General features: G+C 43.6%; 1 long non-coding RNA gene across 6 annotated transcripts; it reads left to right on the plus strand.

Moving 5' to 3' along the window:
* The first annotated feature begins 10,121 nt into the window (after positions 1 to 10,121).
* Positions 10,122 to 14,095, plus strand: LOC123110754 (uncharacterized). 6 transcript variants are annotated; one of them, XR_006453696.1, is made up of 4 exons: positions 10,122 to 10,604; positions 10,693 to 10,742; positions 11,782 to 11,929; positions 12,038 to 14,095. It is a non-coding gene; the product is annotated as an uncharacterized lncRNA (long non-coding RNA). The 6 variants fall into 6 exon arrangements; XR_006453690.1 differs by having other exon boundaries at positions 10,122 to 11,929; positions 12,038 to 13,468; positions 13,839 to 14,095; XR_006453685.1 differs by having other exon boundaries at positions 10,122 to 10,742.
* The last annotated feature ends 795 nt before the right edge of the window (positions 14,096 to 14,890 follow it).

Here is a 14,890-nt window from a genome sequence, read left to right on the forward strand (position 1 = left end):
AGAGATGAATCGAAGGTGGATTGTTGCAGGTTCTCTATGCTAGGGATGTGTGGCGGATGAACGGGTTGCGTATTCGAATTCGTCCCGTCGTTCTGGTCAAGTTTCATGTACAAAGTTTTTCCATCCGAGTTACGGATTATTTAATATTAATTTTCAAAGTTCTAATTCATTTTTAGAATTAACAGAATTAATTTAATTTGAAAATCATTTTATGACGTCGGCATGACATCAGCGGTCAACTCTGACCATTGACCTGGTCAACCTGACACGTGGGGTCCGCCTGTCAATGACTGCTAACTAATTAACCATCTAACATTTGATTAGCAGGTTAATTAAGTTTAATTTTCCTAGATTAATTAAGTTAATTAGTTAATTAATTAATTATTTTATTATTATATATAATATTTAAAAACAAATTCCTTTTCTTTTTTTATAGGGGACTGGGCCCCACATGCAATGGCCCTAGGGGCCATAGTGGTTCGGGCGAGCAGCGGGGCGGGCGATGGGCGCCAGCCCGCCTGACAGGCGCTGCAGCCAGGGGGCAAAGGGGACGGGCGCGTGGCCCGGCGCTGGAGGCCGTGGTCGCGGCCAGAGCAGGGTGGCGCCGCAAGGCCAGGAGGGGACGCGGTCGGGCGAGGGAAGCGGGGGCCAGCGCGGGGAGCGACATGGCTGAGAGGCGCAGACGGTCGCGGTGGAAGGCGATGGCGGATGGAGCCGGGAGCGAGGTAGGGGTGACCGGCGGCAGCGCGGGCTATGTGAGGGGTCTGCAAGTGGACAGGGGGCACGCTAGACGATGCAGGGGTGGCGGCATCAGCGCGGTCATCCGTGGTGAGATGACGAAGGGAGTGGGGGAGCGGGTCGGGCGCGGAGCTATCTGGGTACTCGCGGGCGATGGAGGGCGCAGCACACGCGGGCGAGTGCGCGAGCATGGGCGTGCGTGGTCGGAAGAGCTCACAGGACGTGCGACGACAGCAGCGTTGAAGATGCAATGGACGGGCACGCGCGAGGCCATGCGAGCGCGTGTTCAGGCGCGTGACGGCACCAGCAAGCGTGGACGAGCACGGTGCGGTGGTGCCTGCGCTGGCGTGCGTGGTGGGCGGCCAACGGGCGCACAGTGATGCGGGCACGGGCGCGCGCGTGAGGGCGCGGACATGTGTGGGTGCACGCGGGGACAGGGGGAGAGGGGAGAGGTCGGGGCCTCACCGCGGGAGCATAGGGGTACGGGCAGCGGGGGTCGAGGAGGAGGACAGGGACGAGGTTGACGATGAAGAGGACGGCAAGGCGGCGATCCGGGCGGCGACGGGTTCTGGCGATGGGATCCGGGGAGGCGCGGCGTCGGGCGCGCGGCGAGGGGCGTCGTTGCCCCCGATCAAGATCGGGACCATGAGGAGGGGCGCGAGGAGAAGTGGGGGTGGGTTGTCGATTAGGGTTTAGGGGAGTGGGGGAGGCCTATGTAGGCCAGAGGCTTGGGCCGGCCTGGCTGGGCCATGGTCCAGTTGGGCCAAGGGGTCCAGTGGGGGAGGGGGTCTTTGTCTCCCTTTTTATTTTATTTTATTGACTTTTGTTTTACTTCTTTTCTTTTCCATTTTAATTTTATATTTTAAATACCTTAGTATTATAAAATACATTAGTTGCACCTAAATTAGCATTAACAAATATGCCACCACCTCAACTAACTTGGCACCTAAAATAAAATAGTTTGTAATTGTTTATTATTTTCAAAGCTTTTAAACAATTGGTTTTGTTGCTCTTTTGTTCATTTTAGAGTTTTAAACACTTCATAAAAGTGGGGTTTCTCCACCAACATTTAGTATGGATTAATTGCCACAAACCGAACATTTTAGTTTCAGTTTTTGAGAACTTTTGTTGGTTGCCATTTTTTTGAATTTGAATTTGTATCGGTTTCAAACTAATGCGCGATTAGTAACAGTAATCAAGGTGATGTGGCATCATTAGCAGTGGTTCACTGTAGCTTAATTATCCGGGCGTCACACCATGTTACCAGTTTTGTTCTTCTTTCTCATTATTGTGTTCCGGCATCCCCGTGACATAGTCACCTGTGTCTGGAAAGGCGATGATCAATGTCGTCACACCGAGAGGGCCCTAAGAATATCTCTCCATTGTCGGAGGAGCAAATCCCACTCTTGACCTATCCGGCCACTTGTCGAACTTTCTAATGAACTTGTAAGTTGTCGTTATGATCATCGTGTTACAGGTGATGTTTGAGCAACCCTAATGCCCACCGTACGGTAAGAAGTGACTGTGATACTCTCACAATCTAAGGAGAAAAATCACACATTCAGACTTCATTTTATTACAATTGAAAACATACAATATTAATTCAATTCACAACAAACAAGTCTGGGTCGATTCAATATGATCGTTCTTCCAGTGTCATAATCTCAAAGTTGTTTTAGGACTATCGTATAACACTTTAAATGATATCCAAAGATCCAGAAAACGTGATCACCAACAACACTTGAGCTAGTCCGATAGGCAAGATTAGGAACCTTCTATTTAACTATTTATTATTCCAAACGTGCATATGAGTTTTCCACTAAATCGCATATTCCAGGATCATAGCAATTATAGCATGAAATATAAAATCTATAATTATGAATATGGAAATATAATAATACAAATATTATTGCCTCTAGGCCATATTTCCAACAGTCTCCCACTTGCAGTAGAGTCAATAATCTAGTTAGCACTTTTAACTTTTACATCAATGGCAATCCGGTGTGAGTCCATGCTTTGCTTGTCCTATCACTACAAAAGAAATACACTTCTGTGATGATATGTGCTTGTCACAGTAGGTCGCGTTTTTTGTCATGCATGTACATCCATGATGATTTTATGACAGAATCAAGATAGCCATTCCTGTGCTGTCGTAGAAGTGTTCCATGACATTACCAAAATTACCATCACGGAAGTGTCCACTTCCATGACAATAAATCACGCGTCACAGAAGTGCTTTCGTCAAGGGTGACCGACACATGGCATCCACCGTAAGGGAACGCCATTAAGCTATCGGGTCGGGTTTTGGATCCGATAACCCGTTAACAGCCTGGACCAATGGGAAATTTCCACGTGTAAAATTCTTATTGGCCGGATGAAACATGTGTCAGCTCGTCAGTGGGTCAGATAGGCGCCTATGATATGTCAACACGTGCGACGGTCCACCACTGGCCCATTTAGCTTACAAAGTCGGCCCATTTGACTTGTCAAAAGTTAACGGGCTGGCCCATGAAAAGCCTGTTAACGGTCTCTTCGCAAATAGCCCATTTTACGTCCCGGTAACTCACGGCCCGTTAGGGCCTAACGGAAATCATCCCAACAATGTCATGTGGGCTGTCGAATATAACACTAGCCCGGTTCACTTTCAGCCCATGTATGGCCCACGACGTCTTTCAACCCATATGAGGTCATCGTATCTTTAGGCCCTTTAGAGGACCATGGTGACATTAGCCCATAATGAACAGTAAATTTCTATGTACCCATTAACGGCCCGTGATTCACATGGGCCGTTGCCAGCCCGTGTTAGCTTTCGGCCTATTGACGGCCCATACGTTCTTGGGCTCCTTTCCGGCCCTCGATTACTTCCGGTCCGTTACTCGCATGTTCCCCTAATGGGCCAAATTCAGCCCGTGGCAAGAGTCGGCCCGTTTCTGGCCTGTTAACCCGTTGCACCGTTTCCAGCCCGTCCTATATTCCGGCCCATTAATGACCCGTTATGCCTATGACAGAATTAACCCTTTGATGTCCTCTAGCCTATTAACGTCTCGTTACCGTGTTGGGTCGATACCAATTACACCCGTTTACGACCCATGTAGACCCATTTATCCGACAGCCCGAGGCCCACCGATTCTACGACCCTGTTGGAGGCCCATTTATCGACGGCCCGTAGGAGACCCATGGATCCTACGGCCCATAGTACGGTCAAGGTTACCACGGTCCGTATATGGCCCATGGTTGTTGCGACCACTAGCAAACCAGGGAAAAGGAAGACTAGGAAATTAATAAGGTCGAAACTAACGCTAGGCTGTTAAGGCGATTGCACAGATTACATCCACTCGGCATCAAAGATCGCCACCAGTGCAAATATAGGGAACACCCTACACTATACAAAAATGGCTTGCTCTTTAGCGGCACGTTAAGAACACATTTTTTATCGCACCAAAAAAAATTACAACTATAAAACAAAAGGAAGGTTGGCATAAAAGTTAATCGTCTAGCAGATAAATGCACCACCAGAAGTTCAGAAGCTCAGTTCATTTGACCTGACTGTTATGTTTTCATGATGTATTGTCCGATGGAGCACCATAACCTTAGCCTTCATTTCTCCTAGGCTCCTGAAGAACATAGCAAATGTCTGATAGTCTGGTTTCAAAACCATGCATATCTTGACGACATCGAACAATCTCTCTCCTTGTTTCACAAAGGGTCTTTGTTAGGGAATGGACTTGTGTCTGGAGCGCAGATACACCATTGTTTTGAGCTTGCATATCTTGATCATGTGGCAGTTTGGATGATATTGCCTTAACAACCAACCCAGTATTATGTAGGAACGTGCTTTTGGCACTGCTAGTGGACAGGTACTAACCCACTTCAGCAAGAGCTGACATTGCGGTTATAGTTGCCTCGCCACCTTCAGAAGGTGGCGGTTCCACCATTTTTTTCATAGCTCGCTGAAAAGTTGAGTTTTTACATTAGTAGTACCAGAACAGAAGATATTAAGGAGGCAGCAAAACCAAACAAAATAGCTTTGGTCTATATACAGAACTTATTCTGGTGAACCCATGTAAAATATTAGTTGTATTTTATTGCAAAGTACATAATAAAACCACGTACCAAACATACATTAATAGGGAAAACCCTAGCAGTAGCGCGTGTTTAAAGCCTATCAGTAGCGCGGGGTACCGCGCTACTAGTAAGGTGCTACAGCTAAAGGTTAGCAGTAGTGTGGGTTGGACCACGCTACTGCTATATCGACTTAGAAGCAGCACTTTCTACAACAAGCGCTACTGGTAATTAGTAGTAGCGCTTCTCCTAGCACGCGCTACTACTATTATTCTGTATTTCCTTTTTATTTCATGTGTATTCATACACCTTTATACAAGTTTTCATACCGCAGCAATTTAGAGAATGATTTCACATCATAATGAGTTATTACATCAGTGGGAGAAAGAACCGTGAACTAGTTTCAAGTGGATGGACATCCACTTGAAACTAATCTGCGCTTCTTTCACCCAATGATATAATAAATATCATCATCAGCAACATCATCATCATCATCATCATATCATTAACAACTTATCATCATAATACATCATTGTCATATAAGACCTCCTCATGATCATCGTTTTCATCAATGAGACATCACATACAAGTTGGTCACTAGACATAATCACAACTACTCATCATCATCAACTCTCATATACATATTGTACCTCATAGGACCTACTACATTTTCTTAGGACCTACAATAATATCTTAGGCAAAATAGCATAAAACAAGATAGCCTCTGACTCTACATTATGGAGAATGGAGATAATCCTGTCTCCGATTCTTGCCTTTCGCACAATATTGTTTCCAAGAACCTCCTTACGACTGTCCATACATTTCTTCCATTCTTTGATTATCATGTGTTCACCGTTTTTAGAAATTCGGTATGCACAGGTGAGATTCGTAGGACGACCTGGCTGTATGTTCAAAACATCAAGGCGACCATTCTGATACATCAAATGAGGCACACAATCCATCAAGATTTTTGTTGAAAAACATAGTAATAACTTCGTAGTTAGCAACGTAGTTCAGTTTTAGAAGTATGCAAAAGATGCATGGATGTCGTAATAGTAAAAAATCTTACCAGCATATCTCCATGGAAGTTGTCGTGGTTCAACACGTGCACTAGTGGCACGTATTCACCATAATTTGCAGGAGTTCGATAAAAGGCATTGTAATTCTCAATTTCAGTACAATATGCGATGGGATGATTTTTCTCTTGATAAGTTAACTCAGAGCCATCGGTGTAGTTGGTTCTGTCTACCATCTTCCTCACACTCTTTGAAGAATGAAAATAAGCTATCAATGGAAATAAGCTGTCAATTATTTTGAAATAAACAATATAACTATGTTTGAGGAACCCACATATCGGTAGAATTGGAAGCGTATCAACAAGAACCCAAATGTCCAAATTGTCTTGGTCGATGTCAGGATCACCAATATCCATGGTGACAAACATACCCTCTTGAAAATCATACATCTTGAGTGCTTCCCAACCCGGGCAACCAAAATTGGATACGCTCTCAGAATTGTATAGATTTACCTCAAAGTTCATACCATGATGGGTCCTTAGGTTAATTTTCTTTGTTTCATTCCTCTCATGATCTTCAAAACCCATCCTCTCCAAGACATAGCATCTTGCATGGCATGGGATAAGCTAGCTGAATTGTAAAAGACGAAAATTACACGTTGAAGTAGTAGAAGTCGAGCTTAATTACAAAAAAACACTTACCATCATAGCGTACCGTTTCACAATCAAAGGCCTCCTCGAGCTTAATGCTGGAGCACCGACCTTCGTCCAGGTGAGGCCTGTCGCAGAAACCCCGGTTGTCGCCGCACTAGGAGCACTCCCCGGGACCTTCTTCGTCCGACGACATTTCCTATGTTCATAATTCAAAGATTAAACTTTTACAATTAAATATATGTACTACAAAAACTAAATTAGATCATTATTATTCATCACGGGTTGACTATGGGTCTGACTAAATCCAGGCCACTCGATATTTCCTACATATTCTAGCACAAGTCATGCCAAAATTCACGGGAAATTCCGGCATGACCTCTGCTAAAACAGGACATATCGAGCGCCTGAAATTTGCTGGAACGGAAATTAATCAACACTCTGGCCAAACATAGGCCACTCGGAGGTGTAACCTGCAAACATGATCGGCCACTTGGGCAACCAAATATCCCAATTGAGCAACACAAGATATACATGTTTTTATCTACATGGAGATTTGGCTGGTCTCGCCTCGAGGTCGGAGGGGGTCGATGACGAGGACAGCGGTGGGGATGATGGAGGGGCTCCTTGATTTCTGCAAAAATAAAAATCCTATAAGTTATCATTAATACATCCCGAATAGTATCATACATATAACATCACTAATATAAATAAAACCCTAGCGAATGTGAGATGTTCAACTAGTTCTATTAATTCAACTAGTTCTTACTAAAAATAAACTTACTATAAATAGAAATAAACTAGTTCAACTAGTTATATTAATTTTCTTACTAAAAATATATTAGTTCTATTAATTCAACTAGTTCTTACTAAAACCAAACTAGTTCAACTAGTTTATTAATTCACTTACTAATTATTTTAAACACTTACTAAAAACAGTAAAAAAAGTACATTATACAATAGTAAAAAACTACAGTGAAAACAGAAAAAAAAGATGGAGGAAGGAGGAAGGAGAGAGGAGGAGTGGGAGGAGGCCAGAGGAGGAGGAGGAAGGGGGCGGGGTGGAGGGGGAGGGGGCGGGGGTGGCCGGAGGAGGGGAAGGGAGGAGGCGACCAGAGGAGGAGGAGGGAGGGGTGGGGTGGAGGGGGAGGGGGCGGCCGGAGGACGAGGAGGGAGGAGGCGGCCGGAGGAGGAGGAGGAGGAGGAGGGAGGGCGGCCATAGGAGGGCGGTCGGAGGAGGAGGAGGGAGGGGCGGTGGGAGGAGGGTGGTCAGAGGATGAGGGGGAGGAGGGAGTACCTCGGCGAGGAGTAGCGCGGTGGCGGCGGACGACGGATTCGGCGCGGGCGAGAGAGAGTGAGAGGGAGAGGGAGTGAGAGGATGTAGTGAACCGCTCCAGGATAAGGTAAGTAAGTAGTAGCGCGTTTAAGAGATATGCGCTACTGCTAAGGGATGTAGCAGTAGCGCTGGTCGTGCATACGTGCTACTACTAAGTGGGGCTAGCCATCTACGCCCACTACAAGTATAGTAGTAGCGCGCTTTAGCAGAACGCGCTACTGCTAAAGTAGTAGCAGTAGCGCGGTCTAACTAAAATCGCTACTACTAAGTAGCAGTAGCGCCCTATTTTGTCCGGCGCTACTGCTAGGATGTTGTGTATAAGGTTTTCCCTAGTAGTGATATGACTATGTACCATCGCTAATGTATTGTCTATTTCTTCACATTGTATTGAGGGCTAAGGATAAAGAGACAAAGTTTATAATACGGTAAGCATAGTATGACATCATTTATATCACAAAACAACTGAGAACAGACAAACAGGCAGTTGTAATGTTGTGTGGGCAAGTCCAGAACGGAACTAGATTACAAGTCAAGATCAAAGGAACATCACTCCTCTCTTTTAAACCTTGTAAGGTGCAATGATACGCTAAGACAATTGTGTATAAAATTGAAAAGAGTAATAGACATTGGCTGCAAACCATGCAGTTCAAGGCACAAGTCAGAGTAAGTAGTAGTTAAAAGGCATGAGGATTAAGGACTTACAACAGCGGCTTTGACTGGTGTAGTCATGCCCTTCTTCTTGCTGGTGTGACAGTCCTTGAAGATTTCTACAGCATTTGGTTCAGGTACTTTTTGGTCCATGCGGGCTTTCCTCTGCATTCGGAACAATTCAATATAGATCTCATAATATGGTACAGCGAAAAGAGTGAAACAGCAGCTAATTACAAGAGCCTCGCAGTGTGCAATATAGCTACAAGATCCTGTCGTCTGTTGGAATTTCACTTTTGTACGGTTGGCCTTGTTCTTTGAACAGTTCACCTACAAGAAGATAGATTTGTGTGGCTCATGCGTAAATAGGACTTCAACATGTGATCTGATCACATATATATAATGTACCTGATCCTTCGGATCAGACCAATGTTTAACAAGGCCCCTCCAGTCTTCATCCGATATATTTTCCATTAGAGATGTTTGGAAAGTTCACTGTTAGCCTTGCCTTCAAAGTGAGTTTTACTCAAGTTATACAGATACTGTCGCAAAGCAGACTTGAAAACATGGATGCAAGCTTGTCTGGTTGTATCATATTGGCTATTCAACTTGAACCTCATCTGTTGAAAATTATGGGAGTCTCATTATCATCAACCTAAAAAGTATGGGACAAAGCAAAACGATATTACTAGTTTCCATACATAACCATACTTACAGATAATGGTCGAGGAAGGTGTTGAACTGGGTTTCGTCTTTGTCATTCCTGTACTGAATCCATGTTGGGAGGATACATACATGACACCTAACAGCAACCGCTGCCTCTGATACTAACTTGGCTGACTCTGTAGCATCACGTGGCCTTTTTAAACCTGCCACAAAACGGATCTCCATTCTTTCTCCTCTAGATTTAGTTAACCTATCGAGCATTATCCCTGATGTTTGTTTCCTCTTTCACCTAGGTGCTAGTCTAACAACGAACATAGGAAGTGTTAGTGTACATAAAACTATGAGACTACATATAAAGAAGCATGCAACTGTAACTTGACTCCAGCAACTACCTTCTTGCTGTTGAAGCTCACAAGGTTCATCTGATCTTGCCAACTCGTCTTGTTCAAGAGTGCTTGGGAAGTAGTGTCAGGTGGCAAGGGAGCTTGAGAACGTGCTGCTAGCTCAGTTGACGCACGAGTAACTCGTGCAACTCGTAGTACTATGGAAGGTGTTGCAAGAACTAGAGTTATCTCTGCTTGTTTGGTGGCAGCTATTTGTTTCTGTTTTGACTTTTTCTGCAGCTCGTGTAGCATGGGATACCCTGTTTGTAGAATTTTCCACTGGACTTTGACATTCTATTGCACCATCAGTACCAGCAGAATCTGCAGGATTCTTCCGCTTCCCATTCTCTGCCATTCTGTGTTTCTTCCTCTTTCTCTCTGCGATGTTAAGTCAAACCGACAAGAAAAATCTCTTCCTAATAATAAAGCACGGATTGAGCCTCCGGGTTCACCGTCACGTCCTTTTTTCACAAAACGTCCCTGTTATTTTAAGTATTCAACCCGCAGTCCGTTTCTAAGTGGATCTTGAAAAATGTTTTGTTTTTGCACAAAACTCCTCGTTGTTTAGTATATTTAACCCGCGGTTCTTTTTAAAGTGCAATTGAATAAAGACACGGCTTCCTTCGATGCTCCTCGATCTGTACGGTATGGCGCCACCGCCGGCCGGTCTTCTTCTCCGGCCGTCAGCGTCCTCTTTTCCTTCCCCTCAATATCCGCTCCTAATCTTCTCCGGCGTCTCCCGCAGTCTCCTCAATCTCCAACCTCTTGCTCCAGTGTTGTTCTTCTCTGATTTGGATCGAGTTTGAGTCCGTCTCCAACACAAAATCATGGAGTGCCCGACCCGGATTGGACTTGGCGGCCATAAGAAGGAAGGATCCTCCACCGCCTGCCTGCCTTGCCTCTCGGCGTTCTCGCGTCGCGGCTCGACCTGGCCCTTGCCCTGTCTCTCGCCATCGGCTGCCAGGTCAGGGCCCTCGCCCTTGTCCTCCTTCTCGGCGCCTGGGCCGCGAGCCACGCTCAGCCCCCTCCTTGGCTTCGATCTGATGGCCCTTCCCCAACCTCCTCGACCTCGACAGATCCGGGAGGCCGCCGCTCGGTGAGGAAGGTGTGTTGTGATGTCTGAAGTCCTCTTACTTCCACAAAGTTTCAGGTTTAACCTCTGTATAATCTCAACTCAAGCAAGTTTCGCGCAGCAATCGAGGAGGCTTTCCTAGCCCAGCTTGTTTTTCTGAACTCCAAATAGGTGGGTTCTGCTCTCTCGAGTAGTTTGTGGATGAGCTTCCATGTATAGGCTTTGCTGACTACAGTTTTTTTAAGGATTAGAAAATACAGAGTATTTCTGTCCTGATTGTACAGAAGAGAATAATGATAGTTGAACCTTGAACGGGCATATGTGCTAGAGCGGCGGAAGCTTGTGAAGCCATGGTCTGTGATCTGCAGATATATAGTAGGAACAAGTGCGATTTGGATTTCCTTTTTGTTTGTCTTATGTGTCGCTTTGAGATGATGAGGCCGAGATATGGCCTCGCTGCTGTGCGTCAAAACCATGGCTCGAATGTGTGTTCCAGCCTCTATCAGACCTGGCCTCTACGCATATCCTTCCAAGCTACGGTGGTGCACATGCTAGGCTACTCATTTGGTGCAGCCACCCCCCTTCCAACAAAGCAAGTTTTTTCATTCAGATTTTAGACCTCTTGAGTTCCACTTTAGTTCAATAAAGGAAAGCTTTCTCTTCATGGTTTGCTCCTTATGATTCAAGAAGGAAGACCACTAGACACTTTTCTATAATTAGGTGATGTAGTGAACCTTCATCTTGCAGTCAAATTGCTTACCTATACTGCCTCTTCATTTGCACCGTCAAAAATTGCACATGGGCTGTTTCAGACTTTGAGGGTTCAGAAAACAGCTTGAAGAGCCAATCGGTATGAAGGTGTTGCTCCTTTGTACTAGATCGTAAATAGAAGGGGACATGGTTCAGATTTGTGACTATTGTGTGCTCTTGGACAACCGAGGTACATGTTAGTTTTCTTTAACTACAGAAGCTAAATTCTTGGGAATTAGGATATCAGGTGTACACATTACTTTTATTTTGAATCATGTTCTCAATGCACTATCTATCTATCCAAGTATTCAAGGGAATTAATGGTGGCGGAATACATGCGTTTGCTCGTGCCCTTGTGCCCCTTGCTGCTCGACCTTTTTTGGGGTTCTAGCATGACTCTATGGTCAGTCTTACTGAGATTGTTGGTCCTGTTCTAACTTATGATAATGTTGATCGGTAGGGAGTGGGGGTCAGAAGAGGGACGTTGGTGGTGTTCGAGATGTATCGGTGGTCACCTGTTGGCAGGGCCCTCATGGAGACACTGGACAAGATGATGCTCAGTGGTGTGCTCAGCCCCGAGCTCGCCTTAAGCGTCCTCCTGCAGTCCGGTAAGGTCCATTCGACATTTGCTCATTTGTGAATCAATCAACAAGCCTATAAAATAATAAATTGCATGCAGTTGGGTGTTTTTATCTTGATCTTTTTGTTTCTTTTAGTCCATGAGCGGTTGGAGCACCAGGTTAAGAGCAAGGCATTCTTCAAGTAATTCATCTCATCCAGTAGCTTGATAGTTTTTTCGGTAAGTCATCTCATCCAGTAGCTTGATAGTAGGGCTGGTTTCTATTGGTGCATTACTTCGTAATGAAAATAAATCACATCGCCTTTACCCAATGATTTTTGTCCAGAACCAATCATATTATTTCTTTTCTACGAGTACTATATATGTTGATTATTCAGAGGTCGCATCTTCATGAGACTTGCAAAGGTAAGACGTACGAAGAATGAGAGATGGTGCAAGTTTCTTAAGTTTATCATCCCATTCAAGCATCACAAAATGTGAGTAGTACTATTCAAAGGGGTGAAGAAATAACATGCTAATCATTTTTAGAGGGCAAACTAGCTACCATTTTTTTAAATGGAGTGTGGCATTGACCTCTGAGTCTGGAGCAATTGTACTCAAAGTGTTTGATATTAACAAGTGACAACTAGCCAGACTGGTTACATGTGATGCGCTCCCTAGAGTCGCAACAGAGGCGATAAACTCTTAGGTATTTTTGGTAAAATAAATTTGTTCTTCTGTACATTTTGTTGTACGAGCTAAAACATCGCAGTTTAGACAAACAACACACTGCAGCCTCTGTTTAATTGGATTAAAGATGCACATCTGCCTTTTCTTGCGTTGTGCTCAGAGCATAGAATTTCATTCTGTTAATTCATTGATCGTGGCAGGATTTAAACTTCTACAGGAAATTAGTAGTGATTGTTTGTACTGCATTTCAAAGTTAGAACTAAAGGAGACACGGGCATGACAATTACACCATTTGAAGGTCTATCTTTTGCACAATCTGAATTTATTATTGTGTTGGCGAGCTATGAAAGAACGGTGGTGCTGCAGCACTGAGGTACGTATATTACTTGCAATGACATGCATTTGATGGCCACCTTTACAGAAGCTCCTCTCTGGAAACAAGGAGCAAATGACTATTATTTGAAATCTGTTGTGCATTATTATTTTTGGTTATGTTCCAAAATCCTAGATGCATAGCAAAGCACATTAGTGGATATATGAATCATTTTTGTCTACTGATTCTTGTTCAATTACTTTTATGAAAGGCAAGGGTATGCACTTTTCACTATCAATCTTGGAGTAAGACGTCTGCAGGTGAGGAGTAGTTGATGAAAGCTATTGGTTACCACACCTCTTATTAGTGCCAAGTTGTAGCATCTGAATTGTTGTGGTGTTCTTTCATAGTCTTTCTTAGCTTCATTTATTTTCCATTGATTGGCTGACCTATATAGTGTTGTAATTTCCCATAATTGCAAACTATCGGGTTAACATATTGGCATCTGCCAGTGTTGCCCTTCATATTGGAAAGACTGAAAATGCTGAAGAACTGCCTGGCAAGCATATTGGCAGTAGACTTCCGGTGAGACTTCAGTTTCCATCATCAAAGTGCTCCTAAGATTAGTTAAGTAGAAAATGTTTTATTAAAGGACTCATAAAAGCTTATTTGGAATTGTATGAGGTTACTTTATGGAACAACAACGTGTGATATGCTAAGTAATAAACGGTTACATAAGTTCATTCAGGAGTTCACCATCAATTTGCTATGGTTGTCATAAGTCATGGACTACAAATGATATAAATCTATAGATTGACCTCTTATTATATCCTGAGTGCCATAAATTTCAAGAGAACAACAAGGCATCTTACCTGCTTTATTCTTCCTTGCATAACTATATATGCAACTGGACTTTATCATTTGTCACACTGATTTATACACTGTAATTATGTAGCCACCCATTGCGTCAAAATGAGCCTGCCTTGGTCCAGGGAGATAGAGAAGGTGGCTCGTTCGCAAGTTCAAGCTGGCCATGAGCGACGCTCTTAGTCGCTCCCAGCAATGCACTGCATGTTGGCTGGGATCTTACCCAGATAGTATCTCCAGTACTGTAATGGCAGACTACTCCTGATTAGTTGAGTGATACAATTTATTTCCAATTTTTTTTATGTTTTAGCCCATGGTTACTTGGTTAAAGAGTGTTATGTTTTTTGTTCTCCCGTTGCAATGCACGAGCATTTGTGCTAGTGAATAACAATTTAGTTATTCAGAACAAATTGATGCGTGATACAGACGAACTGAACTTTGATGTTAGACAACCACATGATAGGAGGATGTAATATATATGAAAAACAGGACGGAAGAGATAACCAGAACTATGATTGTAAACTAAGCAGAAGACATTTCACTAAATTAGAAGCAATGCAATGGAAGGTAGACACCGTATGAAAGATGCTACAAATATCGCTCTGCCAAGTTAACAGTGTCTCATCATAAATGACGTTTAAACAAATGTGAAGCACTACAAGAAATAAATCATATGCAAGATGCAAACAACATCACACTACCAAGTTAGAGGTCTCTCATCATTAGTGCCATTGCATATTCATAGCTTATGATGTGTAAACTAAGGAGAAGGCATTTCAAAAAATTAGAAGCAATGAAAACTAGACACCATATGAAAGATGTAACGAATATCACTCTACCAAGTTAAAACTGTCTCGTCATAAGTGTCATTTCAAAAAATTAGTAGTACAAGCTAGAAAAGAATGCGAGATGTAACCTATATCACACTCGAAAGTCAAACGTGTCTTATGATAAGTGATTGTTGCAGGTTACACAACAGTAGTAATTTGATGTAAGAACATGATGTGATAGACAGATATTGTATGTTCTAGAAACAGGAACATGTGTCTTATTCAAGTATAATGTGTAAATTAAGCAGATGGAATTCAACAAAATTAGAAGCAATACAAGCTAGACATCATACATAACATGCAACCACAT

The sequence above is a fragment of the Triticum aestivum genome, chromosome 1B (assembly GCF_018294505.1).
Source record: "Triticum aestivum cultivar Chinese Spring chromosome 1B, IWGSC CS RefSeq v2.1, whole genome shotgun sequence".
Lineage (NCBI taxonomy): Eukaryota > Viridiplantae > Streptophyta > Magnoliopsida > Poales > Poaceae > Triticum > Triticum aestivum.